Here is a 12057-nt window from a genome sequence, read left to right on the forward strand (position 1 = left end):
TCTGGGATGACGACCAGTACCTCTCCTACGTTAGCATGCATTGTCGTGTCACACAAAGACGTCCACTTTAAAGAATGAAAATTAATGCACTGATTTTCAAACACGCAGGACTTACTTGAAAAAGTCACACTCCTTCCGAAACGAAGCAAATCTAGCACTTTCCAACCTCCAGATGACCTTTTTTTTCCCTGCAAACCCAGAGCCAGTCTATGAGCTTGTTGACCATGGCAGAACTTTTATGCCCAACAGCAGAGCTTTCTACCCAGTGCCCAAACACCGAAGACACAAACTGTCTCCTTGGACACAAACACCCAACTGCACGTCTTGCTCACTCCTGCAGCCAAGACTCACTTTGAGGCCCTCACGACCCAAAGCAGGACAAAAGGGAGTCTCTCTTGGTCTGGGCTCAGCCTCCAGTGGCACGTGCATTCGTTTCAGCAGGAGCGTTGGCTTAAGCAGCTCCCGTATTTCCGCCCCTCGTCATCTCACCGTCTCTGCGACTTGTTTCTGCAGCTGAAACATGGATTAGAGAACTGACCTGAAATAAAAATAACCTAACGGAAAGGAAAACAATAAAGGAGGGGGATTTCATCCTTTTTTTTCCTTTTTGAATTGAGGTAATTCTCTAGCTGGGGCATCACACAGCCACACGGAAGGTACAAGAGGATGAGAGAGGGGAACAGGGCAGACGCAGGAACGATCAGCCACAGCAAGGAGAAAGTGACTGCGTTCTGGAAGCGCGCTGCCGCTGAAAAGAAATACTTGTGAAACAAAATCCTTCACCGCGCTAAGCCTGCCCCAGTTTGGAGCTATTTGTTTTGCACTGGAGACTTGAGAGCCTGTCCCCTTCTGACTGAGAGCCTTCCATAAAGCGAAATCCCCGCTTGGCTGCCCGTTAGCTCCAAGGGAGCCTTGTGCTGCAATAGCGCCGCATTCCTGGGTCCGTCTCCGACTACTTTGAATAAAAACAACCAGAAAGTCTCAACTGAAGGAATAGCTTCGTTGACAGAAGAAGAAAAACACAAACCTGTTAATGTAACTATTGCTATTAATAATCTTTAAACACCCAGGCCGAAATTCGGGTAAGGCCCACAGGAAGGCAAGAAGCGAGCTCCAGGTCCTTGTGGTTCACGAGAATTTCCTGCCTTGTCAGCGCGCGTTTCCTCTGCGTCGGGGAGGGATGGCGGCCAAGGCAAACGGCATTCCTTTTGCTCGCCCACCACGGCATCGTCCGAAGGAAGGGGCGGCTGAGTAGCTCCAACGCTGACAGATGATGATTTAGAAATTGAACCGTGGGAGACCCAGGCCAAATCAGATATGGGACCTCAGGGATCCTGGTGGTAACTCCAGTAAGGATGTGTGGCTATTACTCGAATTAATTCTGACTGCTGCTTTCCTAAGGAAGCTGTATCCAGAAGGGCGAGGAGCATTTCTGCACCCTCCAGAGACAACCAGTTGCACGTACTAACCAAGCTGGTCGTTCCCCACCTGCCTCTTTGCAGATGCTTCTCGGAGCGCTGCGACGGAGCCATGGCATTGAGAGCGCGGAAGCCTGCAGGGATCACACGTTACTGGTGGGAGCAGGGGGGAGCCTGTGAAACAGGCCAAGCTAAATGGCAGGATCCCAGCGGGAAGGAGTCCCGTGATCCCTCTGTTTTCATAGTCCAGCGAGAAAACACTCCCCATCATGTTCTTTTTCACCAGCAGACAGACTTCTGGAAATTAGACCCTTTTCAATTAGATGCCCACACGTGGATTCAGGAATCTGGGCAACCAGGTTCGTAAATGTTTAGGGCAGGATTTTTCAAAAGCGTTGGAAGCACATGCTTGTGAAAATCCCTCCTCTAGCAGTAAAGACCTCAAGGTGCTGTGGAACTGTTCTTTAATTAGCGCACGCAATTTGTGAGGTTAAATTATTTCCTTAGCCCCATTTTACAGATGGGAAAGCCAAGGTACAAATGAGGCAGCATGTTTCCCAAGGCTACATAGCGTGCTAGTGCCCGAGCCAGAAACAGACCCTACTGCTTCTGACTCCCAGTTTATTGCTCTAATTACCAGAAAATTCCTCTCCTCTATGGCACAGGCAACTGGTTCCAATAATAAATCCAAGCTGTTGCAAAGATCAAGTCCATTTTTTCACTGCTTAACCCAAAAAAACATTTAATTTTCAAAACACAGGTTTGGCTCTTCACCAGAGAAAGGATTTGTTTTTCATTATTCATCTGGTTTTTGGTTTTTTCTCTCTCTTTTTAAAAGCCAAACATTCAATTGCTCTGTTCAATATAGAGTTCCTAGGCTAGGAGCACTGCAACTATCGTTACCCTATAAATCTTCATTATTCTTACTATAAATACACTTCTGTATTTTTCATTTTGTTATTTTTATGACTAAATATGGCACCTTTAGCAAACCTCAAAACGCCTTCCAAAATTAAGAACTTTGAATCAAATCCTGTAGCCCTTATTTCTGAGAAGCAACGCTTTTTAAAAAAAAAGGTCACGTTCCTTGGTATATGTCCAAAGCAGTAACATTAACCTATGGCTTTTCAACACTACTTTAATTATGCCAGTCTACAGTGGCAAAGATAATATTGCCTTACTTAGACACAGCCAGATTGTTGCAATGGTACCTCATCTTACCTATTCCTGCATGGGAATAAGCCGAATCAGGATAAAATATAAATATTTTTAAACTGTGCCCACTCTAGGTATGTCAGAACAAAAGATTTGTGAAGAAGCTTTAAAGTGAGCTAGGTCCTTCTCCTAGCATGTACAGCAATCGCTGCTCGGCTAAAAAGAAGATATGTGCACAAAAGAATGACATGTGTCCTTTCTTAAAAGTCGCAAGACATTATTTCTAGCTTTGCTTTTTTAGTTATTTGTTTTCCTAACCTGGAAATTCAGACTCTGTGGAGGCTGGAAGATCCTGAGATGAGTAGAAAGTAAGTGAAAATAGTTTTATCTCGGAGTTTATAAGTGTGACAACTGATCTGTTGAAAGGAGAAGCAAAAGTTCATTAGATCCTTCAACTCTGTTTCTCATTCCGCACAAATGAGTAATTAACATCATGGAGAAAGGATGCTTTTGTTAAAGACCTAAATCCCACAGACTCTTCCCACCTTGTCCAAGAACCAGTAACTCCCTACAAACAGAACAATAGGGTGGTTAAACTGACTGAATCCACCCGCCTTTCATCGCTGCTCTCCCTGTGGGACTGTATCTGCTGGTAAATCAAAGATCAACTCACTGGTCAACCTTCTCAGATGCATCTTTCAGTAATACCTGTGATCCTCACAGCAGCGGAAATGATCGACCGAGATTTGCAGCTCTTTATAAAAAGGATTGTGAGTCCACTGTCAGTAGCATCCTGGAGAGTAACACAACCCACATCTTCTCCTTCACCCTGCGAGACGGGGTCATAGAATCCTAGAATCCTAGAATGGTCTGGGTTGGAAGGGACCTCAAAGATCATCTAGTTCCAACCCCCCTGCCATGGGCAGGGACACCTTCCACTACACCAGGTTGCTCAAAGCCTCATCCAACCTGGCCTTGAACACTTCCAGGGATGGGGCAAATGGGTCATCCACAGTCAATTTCCCAGTACAACAGGGTTTCACCACGGGTAGTGGTAACTTGAAAAGTAGATCCTTTACGGGCCGTTCAGTTGTATTCCCTCAGGTGTAGAGTCTTGTGCTGAGCTAACAGTCACAAGCTCCGAAAGCAACACGGCTCCATGGACAACCAAAGAGCTTTAGGGCTTGCGAGGGGTTCAAAGGCAAGAGAGGAGATCAAAGCTGTTCACCGTGTGCCAGCTGCAGTGGTGATGGCACCATGAGCCTCTCCGCTAAACAAAAGAAGGAAATTAATCATTTTTTCCTGGATGCTTTTGATACGGACACTTGCTCTCTTTCATCAATGCCAAAGAATACCTGGAAAACCACTTCAGAGGTTTTTAAATTGTCTCAATTTATCTTCAATACAAAGAACACTAAATTGGAGAAACTGGCTGGGTTGAAATTTAAAACTCAAAAAACCCACACCAAACCTTTGCTGCAAAACTCAAGCCTCAGAAAACCCCCACCTCTTGAGCTTTTAGGCTGAAAAAGAGGGAACTTCTACCTTCCTTCAAGTTTGTCAGCATTCGCTAAAACAATAGCAAGCTCATGAAAAGTCTTTTCATTGCATTTCTGCCCCAGTACCAAGAACTGCTGAAAATCTTGTGAAAATAAACAAGTAAACTACAGTTTACTTGTGGAATCACGCCACCCCAAGCCAAAGAGTTCAGACAGCAAGGCTTTACCTTCTTTAAACTTCAGAGAAAACTCTTCAAGATTCCCAACCTAATTCTCGGATCCGTTTGGTGGAATCAGAGAAGCAATCTAAATGTTTGACTGGTTTCTCTGAAATTTTCAGCAATCAACCATCTCTAAGAGAGACACTCTTGGTACACCGTACTGTTGGCAACCCAGAAAAGATACAAGTGGCTACAGGCTCTCTGCTCACTGATGTAACCCGTTCAGTTGGCCTCTTTGGAGCAGAACATTTCCCCCTGGTCCCCCAAAACGGGTACTGCTCCATCATTCCAGAGAATTCCAGGCATCTATAGCATGTACTACACCCAGATATCCTCGGATCTGGCTTACAGATTTAATATACCCTGCAGCACACAAAAACACGGGTATCCCATCCTGGAAGAGATGTGAATATCACCTTATCTCCCCTCCCCTTCCTCATTCATTAGGACTGGTTTAATTTTTTTTAATACAAAGTTTAGATCCTTAGAAAATTCCCTTGAGATCATCTACCTAGCAATTTTAACTGTGATGGTCTCATTCATAGAAACGATGAAGGTTTGGGGTTATTCTAATTTATTCTGCATAGTCGGTTCCAGCGCTACATTGTAAACCTGAAAAATCACTGGAGCCAAATGCCGATTTGCACATGGCATCAACATTCCTGCAAGCCAGCTCCCTGCCAGCGAGTATACCCAGTATACTGGTCCCACCCGTTCGAATTTGCAGCTCAATGTCACTAAATCTTGCTCCAAGCAGAGAGGAAGAGCAATCTTTCCCACCCCCAAAGAAAGGATCCAGTCCCTCCACACACTTATCACGCATATGTACACCATATTCAGGGGTTCTCTGCTGTACTTACAAAAATCACACCAAAATTCCCAGCTGAAGCCTACTGCCCAATAAGAAACCTGCTGCAAAAACCTCACTGAAGTTGTTTTGCTGGAAGCGAAGCAGCCTTCCCATCCTGCCTACAGCAGTTAGAGGAGAACAGACTCAGCCCTCTTACCTTTCACTCATTGGAAGCCTGTCCTTAGCAAACCTTACCTTCTTCTTTGATTCCTGGATTAAATAAACCCAGTTCCCTCAGCTTCCTCCCTAGGTCCAGAGTTTTGAGACCTCTGGTTGTTCTTCTTGCCCTCCTTCGGTCTCCAGTGTGTTCTTCTCTTCCTTAGCACTCAGAGCTGGGAGCACCAATGCCTACCAGAGTGGCACAATTCATCACCCCTGTGTCCCACGTGACTTTCCTGCTAATACATGCCAGGATACAACTAGTCTTTTTTTACAAATCACCAACTGCCGAATCATATTCAGCTTGTGGTCCACTAAAACCTCCACACCCTGCCCTGCTATGCCACTACCGAGCTATTTCCCACCCTTTATTTATAAACCCACTCTGTTTTTCCTTGCCATCAGAACAGTTGTCTAGGAGAACCTGATACACCTTTTCCAGACTTGCAGGAAGAAATGCACCAAGAGTAAATGCTGATTCAACTGCACAAGCTCCTGGAGAGACAGAAAAGACGAGTGAGCTCTGACAGTCACCCAAAAAGCCTCCTTGTTGATTCTCCAGCAGCATCAGAGCAAGGACTTGATTTGTAACTGCTCCAGAAGTTAACCCATGAGTCCCTCACATGTCACAACTACATCCACGTTATTTTTCTGATCAATGACCATTTGTGGGGCTGTGCAAAAGACATTTCCAGCAACCTCCAATTGCTGCTGCATTTTCAGTTCAGTTTTCAGGCTGCAGGTAGCAGACAGCACCGAGTAGAGCCAGATGTCACATAACTGGTGTCAAATCACCACATGCTTCTGCTCTTCCACGCAACGCCCAGCTTTGCCATTGCTTCGTGACGTGGCTGTGGCACACTATCCAATTCCAGATTTTAAGTTACAGCAGCAGAATGCAAGAGACACGTGCTCAATGAAGATTCAATGGAACACTTCACACGCTTCTTGCAGCTTGGTAAGACTGAAACCCACCGAAAGTGCTGTTATCTGCATTTTACAGAAGGCATTAAGAGAAACCAACCCTGCCCCTTAACTCCAGGCACTTGCTTGAAGTTCTTCAATTAGAAGCCTGAAACGAAGAGTGGATCCTCTCCCTCGTGTGCTGCACTGCTCCACGTACACACGGACGTTCCCAGCTGCACGCGGTGGAGCGCAGCAGAGACTCGTGCAAGCTGCTGCAGTCACGACTGGTCAACTGGCACTGCCAGCTTCCAGCCACGCTGTATCCCAGACGGACACCCTGATGAGTCCATCCCAGCAGTGTGTGATGACCATGCCCCACCTCCTCCCCTCTTTCCCTGCCAGCTGGTGCACAGTGCCTTCTCCTGTGCTGGCTCCATTTAATCAATGCGTTTGCAAGACCTACTGGGTTTCCTCTTGCCTTGAAATCAGACAGTAACGATTTAAACAGACTGAGGCTTCTGTTTTCAGCAACATCAGGAAGATTTGTATTGAGTCATTAGCTGAACCGCTTTTGGAGTCACACAGCATGCCCACTGATGGGGGGAAAAAGCCTATTTGTTTATTTTACCTTAAAACATCATTGGCATAAGATCCCACAACTGACTGTGTATGGATTACAAACATCCTGGCAGATACCCCAGGAGCTACTCTCAATCAAACATCCAAAACCAGGATTAAGTCTGTCCCACGGGATCCTTATGGAGGATGTAAACAAACAAGCCCTGCCAACAAGTAAATTATTACTGTGAACATCCGGAACACTCTTATTTGACCGACTGACATTTTCTTAAACTCTCTGAGGGTGAATTCCCTGTAGTATCAAGGAAGAAAATAAGAAGTAGGCTTTTCTCTTTTTGATCCCATTCCTGGTTAATGACATCCACAATCTGAGATGGCCCTTGCTGAATGCTGGCTTGGTGAGACACAGCAGTCTATTATTTGAGCCCTGTGGGGATAGATGAGGCCTCGAAAGAAATTCCCTCAGAAGCGTGAGTAAGGACATCGCTCAGTCAAGATAGGAAGTGGATAAAAACTACAGAGGAACAGGGATCAACTGATGGTGTGGGAATAGGAACGCAAAACCAGTAAGGGGAGCACATGGGGAAAACTGACAGACTGGGAATAAGTTCCTCTAGCCCTGCTTGCTCAGTGATATGCTCAGGTGTTCTCCACGCTGAACCCTGTATGTTGTTGCTCACAGCCATTCAACTCAGAAGCCACTCAAGCTTGGAAGATATTCCTTTAAAGGAAAGGAATAGAGTATCCTTGTCCTGTTTGGTCTTGGCTTTGTTGGGAACCACACAAAACCCACAGTGTCAGAGAAATCTGAACATGGGACTATCATCTAAGCGTGTTCGCTCTTTCTTAAGTGCAAGGCAAGAGAGAACATCAGGTCTCGTCCACTGTGCTGTTGGTATACAGCAAACTGGGTCTGGACAAGAAAACTAACAGGCACACATGTATCAATAATAAGCTTTTACTGCCACTTCCTTTAAAAATACCACTGGTAGCTAGAACTCAGTCAAAAACTATTTTCACTTGCTGTGAAACCAAGACAGGAACAGCAAGTCTTATCAATAAATAAATAAGAATGCCAAGTCTAAAATAATTTGTCAATATTACATGGAAAAAAAAAATCAGATCTCTGTATCACTTTAAGCTGTGTTATCTTCATCATATAAAAAAACAGGTTTGATCAAATTTTAGACATACCATCACCTGCAATATGGGAAACAGATTTCATTGCATATTTTCTCCTGGATTACTTAAATCACTTTCAGAATCTCAGAAGCCATTCCAAGCTCAAAGTTTCGCTTCATGTATCTTTATTTTTTAATTTTATTTATTATTTCAATTATCTCTGGCCAAATTCATCCCTGATCTCAGTCCACTGGCTACAGTTGTCTAAGACAGAGGACGGACTTGGCGCCTGCGAGACCAGCGTCGGGGAAGGCTCTAACACAGTAACGTACAGTACCAAAGGCAGAAAACATATTTGAATCAGTTTCAAGCTCAAGCTAAAAATAGCAAATTCAAATTAAAATCTCCCAGGCCAGATTCTCATGCTCAAAACCATTAATTTTAAAAGCTGAGACCACTCAGAGCCTCTTCCCAGGAGGTACTGAGTGACCCTTAACTCCACTAAAAGTTACTGAGAGTTGAAAGACCTCTGAAGCTCAGAGGATCGGGCCCTTCGATGGGCTGAGCTGCTAGCAACCAGCTAAGAAAGAGACTGCCAGCACTACCCAGTGCTGCGAGGGCTCAGGGATCACCCCTCCAGTGGATTCCAGTAAATGCCAATTGGAATTTACCCGGCAGTTTTCAGGACCAAGTTCCTAGACCAAGAAACCATGACTGTCCCAGCAGAGGTGACACGATCTACATGTTTCGGCTGCTGCCTACTGACACCCACACAGGACAGAGGAATCTCCACGTCTTCCTATTATGGGCTGCTGCCTCTTTGCCAGTTCATAAATTTTTAAAGGAGAATAAACAGTTTTTAGGGTAATGATACTCTTCTGGCAGTGTTTTTGCTCTGTCACAAGGTTAGGCACATAAGCAGCAGTCACTTCAGATATAACACTGAATATAAAATTCTTACCTTCTCCTGGTCCAACACAATCACATGATTCTGGCTTCCTCTTGCATTTTCGCTGCCCAACATCCATCTCTATGGATTATCCCAGGAAAAGCAAGTTCTGCATTACTCAGCTGGAAGGAAAAACAGAAAGGAGTTATTAAAGATACTGGACTCACTTCATCAAATGACAAAGAACAAACTGCTGGCTTTGAGTAGCTGTAAGGTAATCGCAGAGAACGAGCGACAGCTTTGTGGGCTCCGTGCTAACCAGTGCATGAACTGCCATATTGCAAAAAAAAAAAACATCCTGAAAGCTGACACCTGAACGGCAGTCTTGGCAGGGACTTTGAGGAGGGTGAATTTGCAAGAGACCAGGTTGCCAGTGACACTGAGGCACAAAAAGTGGTACTCGACAACCGAACGTCTTTATTCAACAGTTATCAGCTGTGGCTCTTGCTGGCTGTCTCCATTTTATGCCAGATTTTGTCATGTTGTAGGAAAGAGCTTGGAAAAATGACCTGAGGGTGCCCTAAGGACTCAGAAAATAAATAAATCAAACTGTAAATATGTTTTTAATCTTATGATCCGTGCACCCCCTGACTGCTGAAGGGTTGATATTACAGAGCAATCAGTACTGGCCATGCTGCAGAATGATGACAGAGGTACAGATCCTGCCCAGTATGAAGATGAAGGATTTTCACAGTCTCCTGCAGAAACGTAGTAAAGGTCAATGTTCATTATACTTTTCAGTTGCAGGAAAAAGCAGAGCGAAAAACTTCTTGTTCTACTCCTGGTCCCTTTCACACACCGGTCACTGGAATGAGGATGCTCCAGGGCAAGATTTAAGTGGGCATTCACACGTTAGAATTCTAGAACCATAGAATCATTTAGGCTGGAAAAGTCCTCTAAGATCACCAAGTCCAGCTGTTAACCCAGCACTGTCAAGTCCACCACTAAACCGTGTCCCTGAGCACCACATCTACACATCTTTTAAACACCTCCAAGGACAGAGACTCAACCTGGGCAGCCTGTTCCAAGGCTTCACAACCCTTTCAGTGAAAATATTTTTCCTAATATCCAATCTAAACTTCCCCTGGTGCAACTTGAAGCCATTTCCTCTCGTCCTATCACTTGTTACTTGGGAGAAGAGACCAACCCTCACCTCGCTACAACCTCCTTTCACATAGCTGTAGAGAATGATAAGGTCTCCCCTCAGCCTCCTTTTCTCCAGGCTAAACAACCCCAGTTCCCTCAGCTGCTCCTCACAAGACTTGTGCTCCAGATCCTTCACCAGCTTCATTGCCCTTCTCTGGACACACTCCAGCACCTCAATGTCTTTTTTGTAGTGGGGGACCCAAAACTGACCACAGTATTCAAGGTGCAGCCTCATCAGTACCAAGTACAGGGGGACGATCACTGCCCTGGTCCTGCTGGCCACACCACTTCTGATACAAGCCAGGATTCCATTGGCTTTCTTGGCCACCTGGGAACACTGCTGGCTCATATTCAGCCAGCTGTCAACTAACTCTCCCAGGTCCTTTTCTGCCAGGCAGCTTTCCAGACGCTCTTCCCCAAGCCTGTAGTGTTGTGTGGGGTTGTTGTGACCCCAGTGCAGGACCCGGCACTTGGCCTTGTTGAACCTCATACCATTGGCCTCAGCCCATCGATCCAGCCTGTGCAGACCCCTCTGCAGAGGCTTCCTACCCTCGAGCAGATCAACACTCCCGACCAACTCGGCATCGTCTGCAGACTTACTGAGGGTGCTTTGGAAGTTGTTTCATCGCTCGATGATGCTCTTATCGCACTATAACGATGCCCAATTTCACCACGGGAAAACCTGCAGCCAACAACCGGTGGCCTTGTGCTGCCCTCTGACGGGCTGCAAACAGCAGAGCAGCAACACCTCCGCTCGCCGAGACCCCGCAGCCACAAAAAAATAGTACAGAGGGTTTGGAGTGTCCCTGTCATCGTCAGCTGGATTTATGGCATGCTGCACCGACTGCACAACCACAGCCAGTGCTTTGGCAGCTCTGCCCCATCCCTGGCTTTCCATAAGCGGGTACAGCACTTACAAAGCGTTGGGTGATGCTGAAATAGCAACCAGCTCACAAGCACAGAGCCCTCGGTGTGCTGGGTCCACTCGTCTCTGCTCCATCATAACTAGTGGTCTCATTTGCTCCAGCAGCTTCCACCCTGTTTGTCAAAGGCCTGGGGGGAAGTAAAGAGCAGAAGAGGGAGGATTACACCATACCAAATCCAACCCCCCGTGCTGGGCTGACAACCCCAAAGACCAAGTCTCCTGTCCGCCGAGTTACGAGGCAGCGGTTTAACCTCAGAGCCGAGGGCAGCCCCGGTTTGGCTGAGATTCGGAGCACAGATTCCGCCCTGTTGGGTGGAGGGGAGCAGGGATTACGGCCTCTCCCAAACCTCCTCCCCCCAGAAACCACACTGAGCCTTTGGTCTTCTGCTGACATCGCCAACAAGTGTCCAACGTTGTCAACCATGCGCCAGCACCACCAGCAGCGGTCTGGGTTGCACACTCACCGCAGAGAGCTGAAAAACATCCACCCAGCTTATTTCAGCACCTCCAGCTCTTGCGAGAAAACCTGGAAGAGATGACCAAAGGGCTTTTAAAACACCACAACGGTAGGAATGTTATCGCTTTACTACACCAAATTATTTGGAATGTGCAATGAGTTTCCACAATGTTTACGCAGAGCACGGCACAATCCTGTGCACCTCTATATGAAGTAATTAAGTCTTGTCTTCATTTAAAAGCCTCGTGATTTTTTTAAGGCAATCCTGTGATGTGTGGGGTTGTCAGCTTGGAGGGCTAAAACGAATTCAACCCCCGTCTCAGAAAACACAAGGGCCTTTTAATTAGGAAATCTGGGGAGTCCCTCAGCCCCTTCCTCCTCCTCCTCCTCCCGGTCTCCAGCCCGGACCCCTCACCTCACCCCCCCCACACCGGCTTACCTCCCACCTCAGGCCTCCTCGCGGCCCCGCCAGGAACCCGCCCGGCTCCCGGCGCCCCAAACTCGCTCCCAGCACCCCAAAACCCCCCGAAGGGGCCCAAACCCGACCCTCCTCCCCCTCCATCTTGCGCCCCCGCCGCCTCCCGCGCGGGGCCGCTGGCGCTCCTCCTGCCGACAGGGGGCGCTGCCGCGGCCGGGGTGCCTGTGGCGGCGGGGGCGCCGCTCTCTCCGCC

This window comes from Tauraco erythrolophus, chromosome 24 (genome assembly GCF_009769465.1).
Source record: "Tauraco erythrolophus isolate bTauEry1 chromosome 24, bTauEry1.pri, whole genome shotgun sequence".
Lineage (NCBI taxonomy): Eukaryota > Metazoa > Chordata > Aves > Musophagiformes > Musophagidae > Tauraco > Tauraco erythrolophus.